Below are 13,069 nucleotides of genomic sequence, written 5' to 3'. Positions count from 1 at the left end.
GCCAGTATACGTACGGACTGTCTGACGTGCCTACTTGGATGCTGTCACTCATATAATCCTCCACCATTCTTTCAATGGTGACAGAATCATATGCAGTGACAGCAGACGACATGTCAGTAATCGTTGGCAGGTCCTTCAGTCCGGTCCTGATGTCAGCACTTGCTCCTGACTGCCCTGCATCACCGCCAGCGGGTGGGCTCGGAATTTTTAGCCTTTTCCTCGCAGTCCCAGTTGCGGGAAAATGTGAAGGAGGAGCTGTTGACGGGTCACGTTCCGCTTGACTTGACAATTTTCTCATCAGCAGGTCTTTGAACCTCTGCAGACTTGTGTCTGCCAGAAAGAGAGATACAGAATCGCTCTGTTTTAGCTCCTCCTTCAATCTCTCCAGCTTCTTCTGCAAAAGCCTGATGAGGGGAATGACCTGACTCAGGCTGGCAGTGTCTGAACTGACTTCTCGTGTGGCAAGTTCAAAGGGTTGCAGAACCTTGCACAAGATGGAAATCATTCTCCACTGCGCTTGAGTCAGGTGCATTCCCCCTCCTTTGCCTATATCGTAGGTAGCTGTATAGGCTTGAATGGCCTTTTGCTGCTCCTCCATCCTCTGAAGCATATAGAGGGTTGAAATCCACCTCGTTACCACCTCTTGTTTCAGATGATGGCAGGGCAGGTTCAGGAGTGTTTGCTGTAGAGATGAGCGGGTTCGGTTTCTCTGAATCCGAACCCGCCAGAACTTCATGTTTTTTTTCACGGGTCCGAGCGACTCGGATCTTCCCGTCTTGCTCGGTTAACCCGAGCGCGCCCGAACGTCATCATGACGCTGTCGGATTCTCGCGAGGCTCGGATTCTATCGCGAGACTCGGATTCTATATAAGGAGCCGCGCGTCGCCGCCATTTTCACACGTGCATTGAGATTGATAGGGAGAGGACGTGGCTGGCGTCCTCTCCATTTAGATTATAAGAGACTGAGAGAGATTTACTGGAGCTGACTAGGAGGAGTACTGTTACTGTAGAAGTGTAGAGACTGAGTGGAGAGAGTTTACTAGTGAGGACAGTGCAGTTTACTTTATAATCCGTTCTCTGCCTGAAAAAAGCGATACACAGCACACAGTGGTTCAGTCACATACCATATCTGTGTGCACTGCTCAGGCTCAGGCCAGTGTGCTGCATCATCTATTATCTATATATAATATTATATATATCTGTCTGACTGCTCAGCTCACACAGCTTATAATTGTGGGGGAGACTGGGGAGCACTACTGCAGTGCCAGTTATAGGTTATAGCAGGAGCCAGGAGTACATAATATATTATATAGTGAGTGACCACCAGACACACAGTGCAGTTTATTTAATATATCCGTTCTCTGCCTGAAAAAAGCGATACACACAGTGACTCAGTCAGTCACATACCATATCTGTGTGCACTGCTCAGGCTCAGGCCAGTGTGCTGCATCATCTATTATCTATATATAATATTATATATATCTGTCTGACTGCTCAGCTCACACAGCTTATAATTGTGGGGGAGACTGGGGAGCACTACTGCAGTGCCAGTTATAGGTTATAGCAGGAGCCAGGAGTACATAATATATTATATAGTGAGTGACCACCAGACACACAGTGCAGTTTATTTAATATATCCGTTCTCTGCCTGAAAAAAGCGATACACACAGTGACTCAGTCAGTCACATACCATATCTGTGTGCACTGCTCAGGCTCAGGCCAGTGTGCTGCATCATCTATATATATTATATATCTGTCTGACTGCTCAGCTCACACAGCTTATAATTGTGGGGGAGACTGGGGAGCACTACTGCAGTGCCAGTTATAGGTTATAGCAGGAGCCAGGAGTACATATTATATTAAAATTAAACAGTGCACACTTTTGCTGCAGGAGTGCCACTGCCAGTGTGACTGACCAGTGACCTGACCACACTGACCACCAGTATAGTTAGTAGTATACTTATATTGTGATTGCCTGAAAAAGTTAAACACTCGTCGTGTGACTTCACTTGTGTGTTTTTTTTTTTTTATTCTATAAAAATAAAACTCATTCTGCTGACAGACAGTGTCCAGCAGGTCCGTCATTATATAATATATAATATATACCTGTCCGGCTGCAGTAGTGATATATATATATTTTTTATATCATTTATCATCCAGTCGCAGCAGACACAGTACGGTAGTTCACGGCTGTGGCTACCTCTGTGTCTCTGCACTCGGCAGGCAGTCCGTCCATAATTGTAATACCACCTAACCGTGGATTATTTTCATTCTTCTTTATACATACATAGTTACATAGACATCTTCTCTTTATCAACCAGTCTATATTAGCTGCAGACACAGTACAGTACGGTAGTTCACGGCTGTGGCTACCTCTGTGTCTGCACTCGGCAGGCAGTCCGTCCATAATTGTATACCACCTAACCGTGGTTTTTTTTCATTCTTCTTTATACATACATAGTTACATAGACATCTTCTCTTTATCAACCAGTCTATATTAGCTGCAGACACAGTACAGTACGGTAGTTCACGGCTGTGGCTACCTCTGTGTCTGCACTCGGCAGGCAGTCCGTCCATAATTGTATACCACCTAACCGTGGATTTTTTTCAGTCTTCTTTATACATACATAGTTACATAGACATCTTCTCTTTATCAACCAGTCTATATTAGCTGCAGACACAGTACAGTACGGTAGTTCACGGCTGTGGCTACCTCTGTGTCTGCAGTCGGCAGGCAGTCCATAATTGTATACTAGTATCCATCTCCATTGTTTACCTGAGGTGCCTTTTAGTTGTGCCTATTAAAATATGGAGAACAAAAATGTTGAGGTTCCAAAATTAGGGAAAGATCAAGATCCACTTCCACCTCGTGCTGAAGCTGCTGCCACTAGTCATGGCCGAGACGATGAAATGCCAGCAACGTCGTCTGCCAAGGCCGATGCCCAATGTCATAGTACAGAGCATGTCAAATCCAAAACACCAAATATCAGAAAAAAAGGACTCCAAAACCTAAAATAAAATTGTCGGAGGAGAAGCGTAAACTTGCCAATATGCCATTTACCACACGGAGTGGCAAGGAACGGCTGAGGCCCTGGCCTATGTTCATGGCTAGTGGTTCAGCTTCACATGAGGATGGAAGCACTCAGCCTCTCACTAGAAAAATGAAAAGACTCAAGCTGGCAAAAGCAGCACAGCAAAGAACTGTGCATTCTTCGAAATCCCAAATCCACAAGGAGAGTCCAATTGTGTCGGTTGCGATGCCTGACCTTCCCAACACTTGACGTGAAGAGCATGCGCCTTCCACCATTTGCACGCCCCCTGCAAGTGCTGGAAGGAGCACCCGCAGTCCAGTTCCTGATAGTCAGATTGAAGATGTCAGTGTTGAAGTACACCAGGATGAGGAGGATATGGGTGTTGCTGGCGCTGGGGAGGAAATTGACCAGGAGGATTCTGATGGTGAGGTGGTTTGTTTAAGTCAGGCACCCGGGGAGACACCTGTTGTCCGTGGGAGGAATATGGCCGTTGACATGCCAGGTGAAAATACCAAAAAAATCAGCTCTTCGGTGTGGAGGTATTTCACCAGAAATGCGGACAACAGGTGTCAAGCCGTGTGTTCCCTTTGTCAAGCTGTAATAAGTAGGGGTAAGGACGTTAACCACCTCGGAACATCCTCCCTTATACGTCACCTGCAGCGCATTCATAATAAGTCAGTGACAAGTTCAAAAACTTTGGGTGACAGCGGAAGCAGTCCACTGACCAGTAAATCCCTTCCTCTTGTAACCAAGCTCACGCAAACCACCCCACCAACTCCCTCAGTGTCAATTTCCTCCTTCCCCAGGAATGCCAATAGTCCTGCAGGCCATGTCACTGGCAATTCTGACGAGTCCTCTCCTGCCTGGGATTCCTCCGATGCATCCTTGCGTGTAACGCCTACTGCTGCTGGCGCTGCTGTTGTTGCCGCTGGGAGTCGATGGTCATCCCAGAGGGGAAGTCGTAAGCCCACTTGTACTACTTCCAGTAAGCAATTGACTGTTCAACAGTCCTTTGCGAGGAAGATGAAATATCACAGCAGTCATCCTACTGCAAAGCGGATAACTGAGGCCTTGACAACTATGTTGGTGTTAGACGTGCGTCCGGTATCCGCCGTTAGTTCACAGGGAACTAGACAATTTATTGAGGCAGTGTGCCCCCGTTACCAAATACCATCTAGGTTCCACTTCTCTAGGCAGGCGATACCGAGAATGTACACGGACGTCAGAAAAAGACTCACCAGTGTCCTAAAAAATGCAGTTGTACCCAATGTCCACTTAACCACGGACATGTGGACAAGTGGAGCAGGGCAGGGTCAGGACTATATGACTGTGACAGCCCACTGGGTAGATGTATGGACTCCCGCCGCAAGAACAGCAGCGGCGGCACCAGTAGCAGCATCTCGCAAACGCCAACTCTTTCCTAGGCAGGCTACGCTTTGTATCACCGCTTTCCAGAATACGCACACAGCTGAAAACCTCTTACGGCAACTGAGGAAGATCATCGCGGAATGGCTTACCCCAATTGGACTCTCCTGTGGATTTGTGGCATCGGACAACGCCAGCAATATTGTGTGTGCATTAAATATGGGCAAATTCCAGCACGTCCCATGTTTTGCACATACCTTGAATTTGGTGGTGCAGAATTTTTTAAAAAACGACAGGGGCGTGCAAGAGATGCTGTCGGTGGCCAGAAGAATTGCGGGACACTTTCGGCGTACAGGCACCACGTACAGAAGACTGGAGCACCACCAAAAACTACGGAACCTGCCCTGCCATCATCTGAAGCAAGAAGTGGTAACGAGGTGGAATTCAACCCTCTATATGCTTCAGAGGTTGGAGGAGCAGCAAAAGGCCATTCAAGCCTATACAATTGAGCACGATATAGGAGGTGGAATGCACCTGTCTCAAGTGCAGTGGAGAATGATTTCAACGTTGTGCAAGGTTCTGATGCCCTTTGAACTTGCCACACGTGAAGTCAGTTCAGACACTGCCAGCCTGAGTCAGGTCATTCCCCTCATCAGGCTTTTGCAGAAGAAGCTGGAGGCATTGAAGAAGGAGCTAAAAGGGAGCGATTCCGCTAGGCATGTGGGACTTGTGGATGCAGCCCTTAATTCGCTTAACAAGGATTCACGGGTGGTCAATCTGTTGAAATCAGAGCACTACATTTTGGCCACCGTGCTCGATCCTAGATTTAAAGCCTACCTTGGATCTCTCTTTCCGGCAGACACAAGTCTGCTGGGGTTGAAAGACCTGCTGGTGACAAAATTGTCAAGTCAAGCGGAACGCGACCTGTCAACATCTCCTCCTTCACATTCTCCCGCAACTGGGGGTGCGAGGAAAAGGCTCAGAATTCCGAGCCCACCCGCTGGCGGTGATGCAGGGCAGTCTGGAGCGACTGCTGATGCTGACATCTGGTCCGGACTGAAGGACCTGACAACGATTACGGACATGTCGTCTACTGTCACTGCATATGATTCTCTCAACATTGATAGAATGGTGGAGGATTATATGAGTGACCGCATCCAAGTAGGCACGTCAGACCGTCCGTACTTATACTGGCAGGAAAAAGAGGCAATTTGGAGGCCCTTGCACAAACTGGCTTTATTCTACCTAAGTTGCCCTCCCACAAGTGTGTACTCCGAAAGAGTGTTTAGTGCCGCCGCTCACCTTGTCAGCAATCGGCGTACGAGGTTACATCCAGAAAATGTGGAGAAGATGATGTTCATTAAAATGAATTATAATCAATTCCTCCATGGAGACATTGACCAGCAGCAATTGCCTCCACAAAGTACACAGGGAGCTGAGATGGTGGATTCCAGTGGGGACGAATTGATAATCTGTGAGGAGGGGGATGTACACGGTGATATATCGGAGGGTGAAGATGAGGTGGACATCTTGCCTCTGTAGAGCCAGTTTGTGCAAGGAGAGATTAATTGCTTCTTTTTTGGGGGGGGTCCAAACCAACCCGTCATATCAGTCACAGTCGTGTGGCAGACCCTGTCACTGAAATGATGGGTTGGTTAAAGTGTGCATGTCCTGTTTTGTTTATACAACATAAGGGTGGGTGGAAGGGCCCAAGGACAATTCCATCTTGCACCTCTTTTTTCTTTTCTTTTTCTTTGCATCATGTGCTGATTGGGGAGGGTTTTTTGGAAGGGACATCCTGCGTGACACTGCAGTGCCACTCCTAGATGGGCCCGGTGTTTGTGTCGGCCACTAGGGTCGCTAATCTTACTCACACAGTCAGCTACCTCATTGCGCCTCTTTTTTTCTTTGCGTCATGTGCTGTTTGGGGAGGGTTTTTTTGGAAGGGACATCCTGCGTGACACTGCAGTGCCACTCCTAGATGGGCCCGGTGTTTGTGTCGGCCACTAGGGTCGCTAATCTTACTCACACAGCTACCTCATTGCGCCTCTTTTTTTCTTTGCGTCATGTGCTGTTTGGGGAGGGTTTTTTGGAAGGGCCATCCTGCGTGACACTGCAGTGCCACTCCTAGATGGGCCCGGTGTTTGTGTCGGCCACTAGGGTCGCTAATCTTACTCACACAGCTACCTCATTGCGCCTCTTTTTTTCTTTGCGTCATGTGCTGTTTGGGGAGGGTTTTTTGGAAGGGACATCCTGCGTGACACTGCAGTGCCACTCCTAGATGGGCCCGGTGTTTGTGTCGGCCACTAGGGTCGCTTATCTTACTCACACAGCGACCTCGGTGCAAATTTTAGGACTAAAAATAATATTGTGAGGTGTGAGGTATTCAGAATAGACTGAAAATGAGTGTAAATTATGGTTTTTGAGGTTAATAATACTTTGGGATCAAAATGACCCCCAAATTCTATGATTTAAGCTGTTTTTTAGTATTTTTTGAAAAAAACACCCGAATCCAAAACACACCCGAATCCGACAAAAAAAATTCGGTGAGGTTTTGCCAAAACGCGTTCGAACCCAAAACACGGCCGCGGAACCGAACCCAAAACCAAAACACAAAACCCGAAAAATTTCAGGCGCTCATCTCTAGTTTGCTGGTGCTCCATTCTTCGGCACGTGGTGGCTGAATGCCGAATGTGGCCCGCAATTCTTCGGGCCACCGACAGCATCTCTTGCACGCCCCTCTCATTTTTTAAATAATTCTGCACCACCAAATTCAATGTATGTGCAAAACATGGGACGTGCTGGAATTTGCCCAGATGTAATGCACGCACAATATTGGTGGCGTTGTCCGATGTCACAAATCCCCAGGAGAGTCCAATTGGGGTAAGCCATTCTGCGATGATGTTCCTCAGTTTCCGTTAGAGGTTGTCAGCTGTGTTCCTCTTCTGGAAAGCGGTGATACAAAGCGTAGCCTGCCTAGGAACGAGTTGGCGTTTGCGAGATGCTGCTACTGGTGCCGCCGCTGCTGTTCTTGCTGCGGGAGGCAATACATCTACCCAGTGGGCTGTCACAGTCATATAGTCCTGAGTCTGCCCTGCTCCACTTGTCCACATGTCCGTGGTTAAGTGGACATTGGGTAAAACTGCATTTTTTAGGACACTGGTGACTCTTTTTCTGACGTCTGTGTACATTTTCAGTATCGCCTGCCTAGAGAAATGGAACCTAGATGGTATTTGGTACCGGGGACACAGTACCTCAATCAATTCTCTAGTTCCCTGTGAATTAACGGTGGATACCGGAAACATGTTTCGCTTTGCAGCAGGATGACTGGTGTGATATTTCATCTTCCTTGCAAAGGACTGTTGGACAGTCAATTGCTTACTGGAAGTAGTACAAGTGGTCTTCCGACTTCCCCTCTGGGATGACGATCGACTCCCAGCAGCAACAACAGCAGCGCCAGCAGCAGTAGGCGTTACACTCAAGGATGCTTCGGAGGAATCCCAGGCAGGAGAGGACTCGTCAGACTTGACAGTGACATGGCCTGCAGGACTATTGGCTTTCCTGTCTATGGAGGAAATTGACACTGAGGGAGTTGGTGGTGTGGTTTGCAGGAGCTTGGTTACAAGAGGAAGGGATTTAGTTGGCAGTGGACTGCTTCTGCTGTCACCCAAAGTTTTTGAACTTGTCAATGACTTCTGATGAATGCGCTCCAGGTGACGTATAAGGGAGGATGTTCCTAGGTGGTTAACGTCCTTACCCCTACTTATTACAGCTTGACAAAGGCAACACACTGCTTGACACCAGTTGTCCGCATTTCTGTTGAAATAATTCCACACCAAAGAGGTGATTTTTTTTTGTATTTTGACCAGGCATGTCAATGGCCATATTCGTCCCACGGACAACAGGTGTCTCCCATGGTGCCTGACTTAAACAAACCACCTCACCATCAGAATCCTCCTTGTCAATTTCCTCCCCAGCGCCAGCAACACCCATATACTCATCCTGGTGTACTTCGACAGTGACATCTTCAATTTGACTATCAGGAACTGGACTGCAGGTGCTCCTTCCAGCACTTGCAGGGGGCGTGCAAATGGTGGAAGGCGCCACCTCTTCCCGTCCAGTGTTGGGAAGGTCAGGCATCGCAACCGACACAATTGGACTCTCCTTGGGGATTTGTGATTTAGAAGAACGCACAGTTCTTTGCTGTACTTTTGCCATCTTAAGTCTTTTAAGTTTTCTAACAGGAGGATGAGTGCTTCCATCCTCATGTGAAGCTGACTCACTAGTCATGAGGAACATAGGAGAGGGCCTCAGCCGTTCCTTGCCACTCCGTGTCGTAAATGGCATATTGGCAAGTTTACGCTTCTCCTCAGACGATTTTAATTTTGATTTTTGGGTAATTTTACTGAACTTTTGTTTTTTGGATTTTACATGCTCTCTACTATGACATTGGGCATCGGCCTTGGCAGACGACGTTGATGGCATTTCATCGTCTCGGCCATGACTAGTGGCAGCAGCTTCAGCATGAGGTGGAAGTGGATCTTGATCTTTCCCTATTTTACCCTCCACATTTTTGTTCTCCATTTTTTAATGTGTGGAGTTATATGCCAGTAATATATTTATCAATAGCAATGGCCTATTACTATATATACTGCGCACAAAAACTGTAATGCACCACAGGTATGGATGGATAGTATACTTGACGACACAGAGGTAGGTAGAGCAGTGGCCTACTGTACCGTACTGCTATATATTATATATACTGGTGGTCAGCAAACTGTGCAAAACTGAAATGCACCACAGGTATGGATGGATAGTATACTTGACGACACAGAGGTAGGTAGAGCAGTGGCCTACTGTACCATACTGCTATATATTATATATACTGGTAGTCAGCAAACTGTGCAAAACTGAAATGCACCACAGGTAGGGATGGATAGTATACTTGACGACACAGAGGTAGGTAGAGCAGTGGCCTACTGTACCGTACTGCTATATATTATATATACTGGTGGTCAGCAAACTGTGCAAAACTGAAATGCACCACAGGTATGGATGGATGGATTGTATACTTGACGACACAGAGGTAGGTAGAGCAGTGGCCTACTGTACCGTACTGCTATATATTATATATACTGGTGGTCAGCAAACTGTGCAAAACTTAAATGCACCACAGGTATGGATGGATAGCATACTTGACGACATAGAGGTAGGTAGAGCAGTGGCCTACTGTACCGTACTTCTATATAATATAAACTGGTGGTCAGCAAACTGTGCAAAACTGAAATGCACCACAGGTATGGATGGATAGTATACTTGACGACACAGAGGTAGGTAGAGCAGTGGCCTTCCGTACCGTACTGCTTTATATTATATATACTGGTGGTCAGCAAACTGTGCAAAACGGAAATGCACCACAGGTATGGATGGGATAGTATACTTGACGACACAGAGGTAGAGCAGTGGACTACTGTACCGTACTGCTATATATATAGTTATACTGGTGGTCAGCAAAATTCTGCACTTTCCTCCTACTATATACTACAATGCAGCACAGATATGGAGCGTTTTTCAGGCAGAGAACGTATAATACTGGTGGTCACTGGTCAGCAAAACTCTGCACTGTCCTCCTACTATATAATACTGCTGGTCCCCAGTCCCCACAATAAAGCAATTAGCACACTGAGCACAGATATTTACAGCACACTGAGCACAGATATTTGCAGCCCACTGAACATAGAAACTGAGAGGACGCCAGCCACGTCCTCTCACGATCATCTCCAATGCACAAGTGAAAAATGGCGGCGACGCGCGGCTCCTTATATAGAACACGAATCTCGCGAGAATCTGACCGCGGGATGATGACATTCGGGCGTGCTCGGGTTAACCGAGCAAGGCGGTAGGATCCGAGTCTGCTCGGACCCGTGCAAAAAAGGGTGAAGTTCGGGGGGGTTCGGATCCCGAGGATCCGAACCTGCTCATCACTAGAATATAACCAATGCATCATCAAACAAAGGTTCACCCAGACTCCAACCTCTTGTGTCTCTCCAGCCCCCTACCTTTCCAGCCTTCTGCCCCTTGTGTCAAGGTAGCATCTGGGTCCTTTCCACAAAGTGAAAATAGACACAACGCTTGTGTTAATCCAGTCTCCTGTCATTTCACACCTCCCTCCCCTGCATCCCTCTGCCTTCCCCCTCACTTTGTGCCTCTCTGTGTTCCCCCCTCTGTGCCTCTCTGCTTCCTCCTCCTGTGTGCCTCTCTGCATTTCCCCCCTCTGCCTCTCTGCGTTCCTTCCCCCTCTCTGCCTCTCTGCGTTCCTCCCCCCTGTGTCTCTCTGCGTTCCTCCCCCTCTGTGCGCCTCTGTGTTCCTCCCCCCTCTGTGCCTCTCTGCGTTCCTCCCCCCTGTGTCTCTCTGCGTTCCTCACCCTCTGTGCGCCTCTGCGTTCCTCCCCCCACTGTGCCTCTCTGCGTTCCCCCCCCCTCTGTACCTCTCTGCGTTCCTCCCCCTGTATCTCTCTGCGTTCCTCACCCCTCTGTGCGCCTCTGCGTTTCTCCCCCCTCTGTGCCTCTCTGCATTCCTCCCCCATTGTGCCTCTCTGCATTCCTCCCCCCTGTGTCTCTCTGCATTCCTCCCCCCTCTGTGCGCCTCTGCATTCCCCCCCCTCTGTGCCTCTCTGCGTCCGTCCCCCCTCTGTGCCTCTCTGCGTTCCCCCCTCTGTGCCTCTCTGCGTTCCCCTCCTCTGTGCCTCTCTGCATTTCCCCTCTGTGCCTCTATGCATTCCCCACTGTATGCCTCTCTGCTTCCCACCTCTGTGCCTCTCACCTTCCTCCTCCTGTGTGCCTCTCTGCGTCCCCCCCCCTCTGTGCCTCTCTGCGTTTCCCCCCTCTGTGCCTCTCTGCATTCCCCACTGTATGCCTCTCTGCTTCCCACCTCTGTGCCTCTCACCTTCCTCCTCCTGTGTGCCTCTCTGCATCCCCCCCCCCTCTGTGCCTCTCTGCGTTCCTCTCCTCCTCTCCTCTCCTCTCTCTCTGGGCGGGATGTACTATATGTCATCGCCGCCCCTCGCCACCTACCGCAGTGATACTAATCGCATATGTACTAACATATGCGATTAGTATCGCAATGCGGTATAGGAGGCCCCCGCGATGATGTGTGCAGGGGTCGGTGGGGGTCAGCACGGGTCTCCGTCACCTCCCAGACCCGGGAGGTGACGTGTTCAGGGAGTCCCCGGGCTCCTCCTCCTCCCCCCTGTAGCCCGAAGGAGATAAGGCTGTGCTGCGGGGGAGAAGGAGGAGGGGGGCCGCAGCAGCACATGTATGCCGGGGGAGAAGGGTCGCCGTGTGCGGCGCGGGGGGGAGCGGCGGTATGCGGCGGTAAGAATCCCATAGGCTTTTATAGGGTATCGCAATAAAAAGATGGCGATACCCTATGGGGCGAAAACGCGGCGGTCGGGGGTTAGTACATACGAAAATGCGGTAAAACGGGGTTTTACCGCATTTTCCCTTTAGTACATCCCGCCCTCTCTCTCTCTCTCTCTCTCTCTCCTCCTCCTCCTCCACCCCCCCCCCCCCCCGCGGTGGTGCCATGCAGCTCAGGAGCCGTGCTCACTTTAGCCCGCAGCTTATGGGGCATGCTGGCCAGGATGCAGGGTGTGAGTGGTGACAGCCCGGGGATCCGATGCCCGGGGCAGGTGGCTGCAGACACTGTGTGCGGGGAGCAGCCCAGGGTCTGCACCTCCCCTAAGCACGCAGAGTGTGACAGTGGCCAGGCGGCAGCTATTGGCAGTGGGTACAGGGTGCACAAGGCGGAGTGCAGTCGCTGGTTCTCCCGCAGTAGCTCCCCGGCGCACAGCTCCAGCAGCAGCTCCTCCATGCGCTGCCGATCCCTGTACCCCTCCGTGCCTCTTTGCATTCCCCCGTCGGCACACACACCACTTACCCGGCCCTTCAGCTCTGAGTCCAGCACGGCAGCTGCGGGAACACTCAGCTTCCACCCCACCGCCGCGGGATTGGCTGCGGGCGGATTGCATCCTGGGGCCCCGCCCATTTTCGAAATGTGAGTCCCAAGTCCTCAAAAGTGAGTTAAACACGCGCCATAGTTGTTTTTGTAACTGTGTGTTAGGATCTCCTGTTCTGTACTGCCACGTCGCCATGGCAACCGGGAGGCAAGTGTTAGCGAAGTAACCTGAGCACAGCTGATACTCCGGTCCGGGTTTTTACTGTGTAGTGGTTACAGGCTCTGTGCACGGCAGGGAATCCGGCGCTGGTTTTGTGCTCACAGTCTGTGAGGTCTGAGTGGGGCGTGGACAGCATCTGCTATATAAACCATCCTCTCAGGCTAGGCAAATGCTGCTGAATCTTTGTTTGTTAGTCAGTTCCAGAGAGTTAGCTAGTACTGTGTGACTTTGTATTTACTTGTTGCTTACTGCGAATAGGCCTTGGGATTCGGTACTTCATTCTGCCAATCCGGACCTAGCAGTAAGACTGGAGTCAGTTGTTTAACCTGCTGGGGTTCTTTTGCTATTCTGTGAACCCAGCAGGTTTGCGGCTGTACTCTCAGACCTACTTGCTTAATCCTCCCTCACTGTGCAGGGCGTCCAGGTGTCCGTTTAGTGGCAGTAAGCTGAACCTGTGCCCTGCAAGTGGGGGTTAGGATTGTGGATACTCTCCTT

Source organism: Pseudophryne corroboree, chromosome 6 (assembly GCF_028390025.1).
Source record: "Pseudophryne corroboree isolate aPseCor3 chromosome 6, aPseCor3.hap2, whole genome shotgun sequence".
NCBI lineage: Eukaryota > Metazoa > Chordata > Amphibia > Anura > Myobatrachidae > Pseudophryne > Pseudophryne corroboree.
This window is presented reverse-complemented; position numbering follows the sequence as displayed.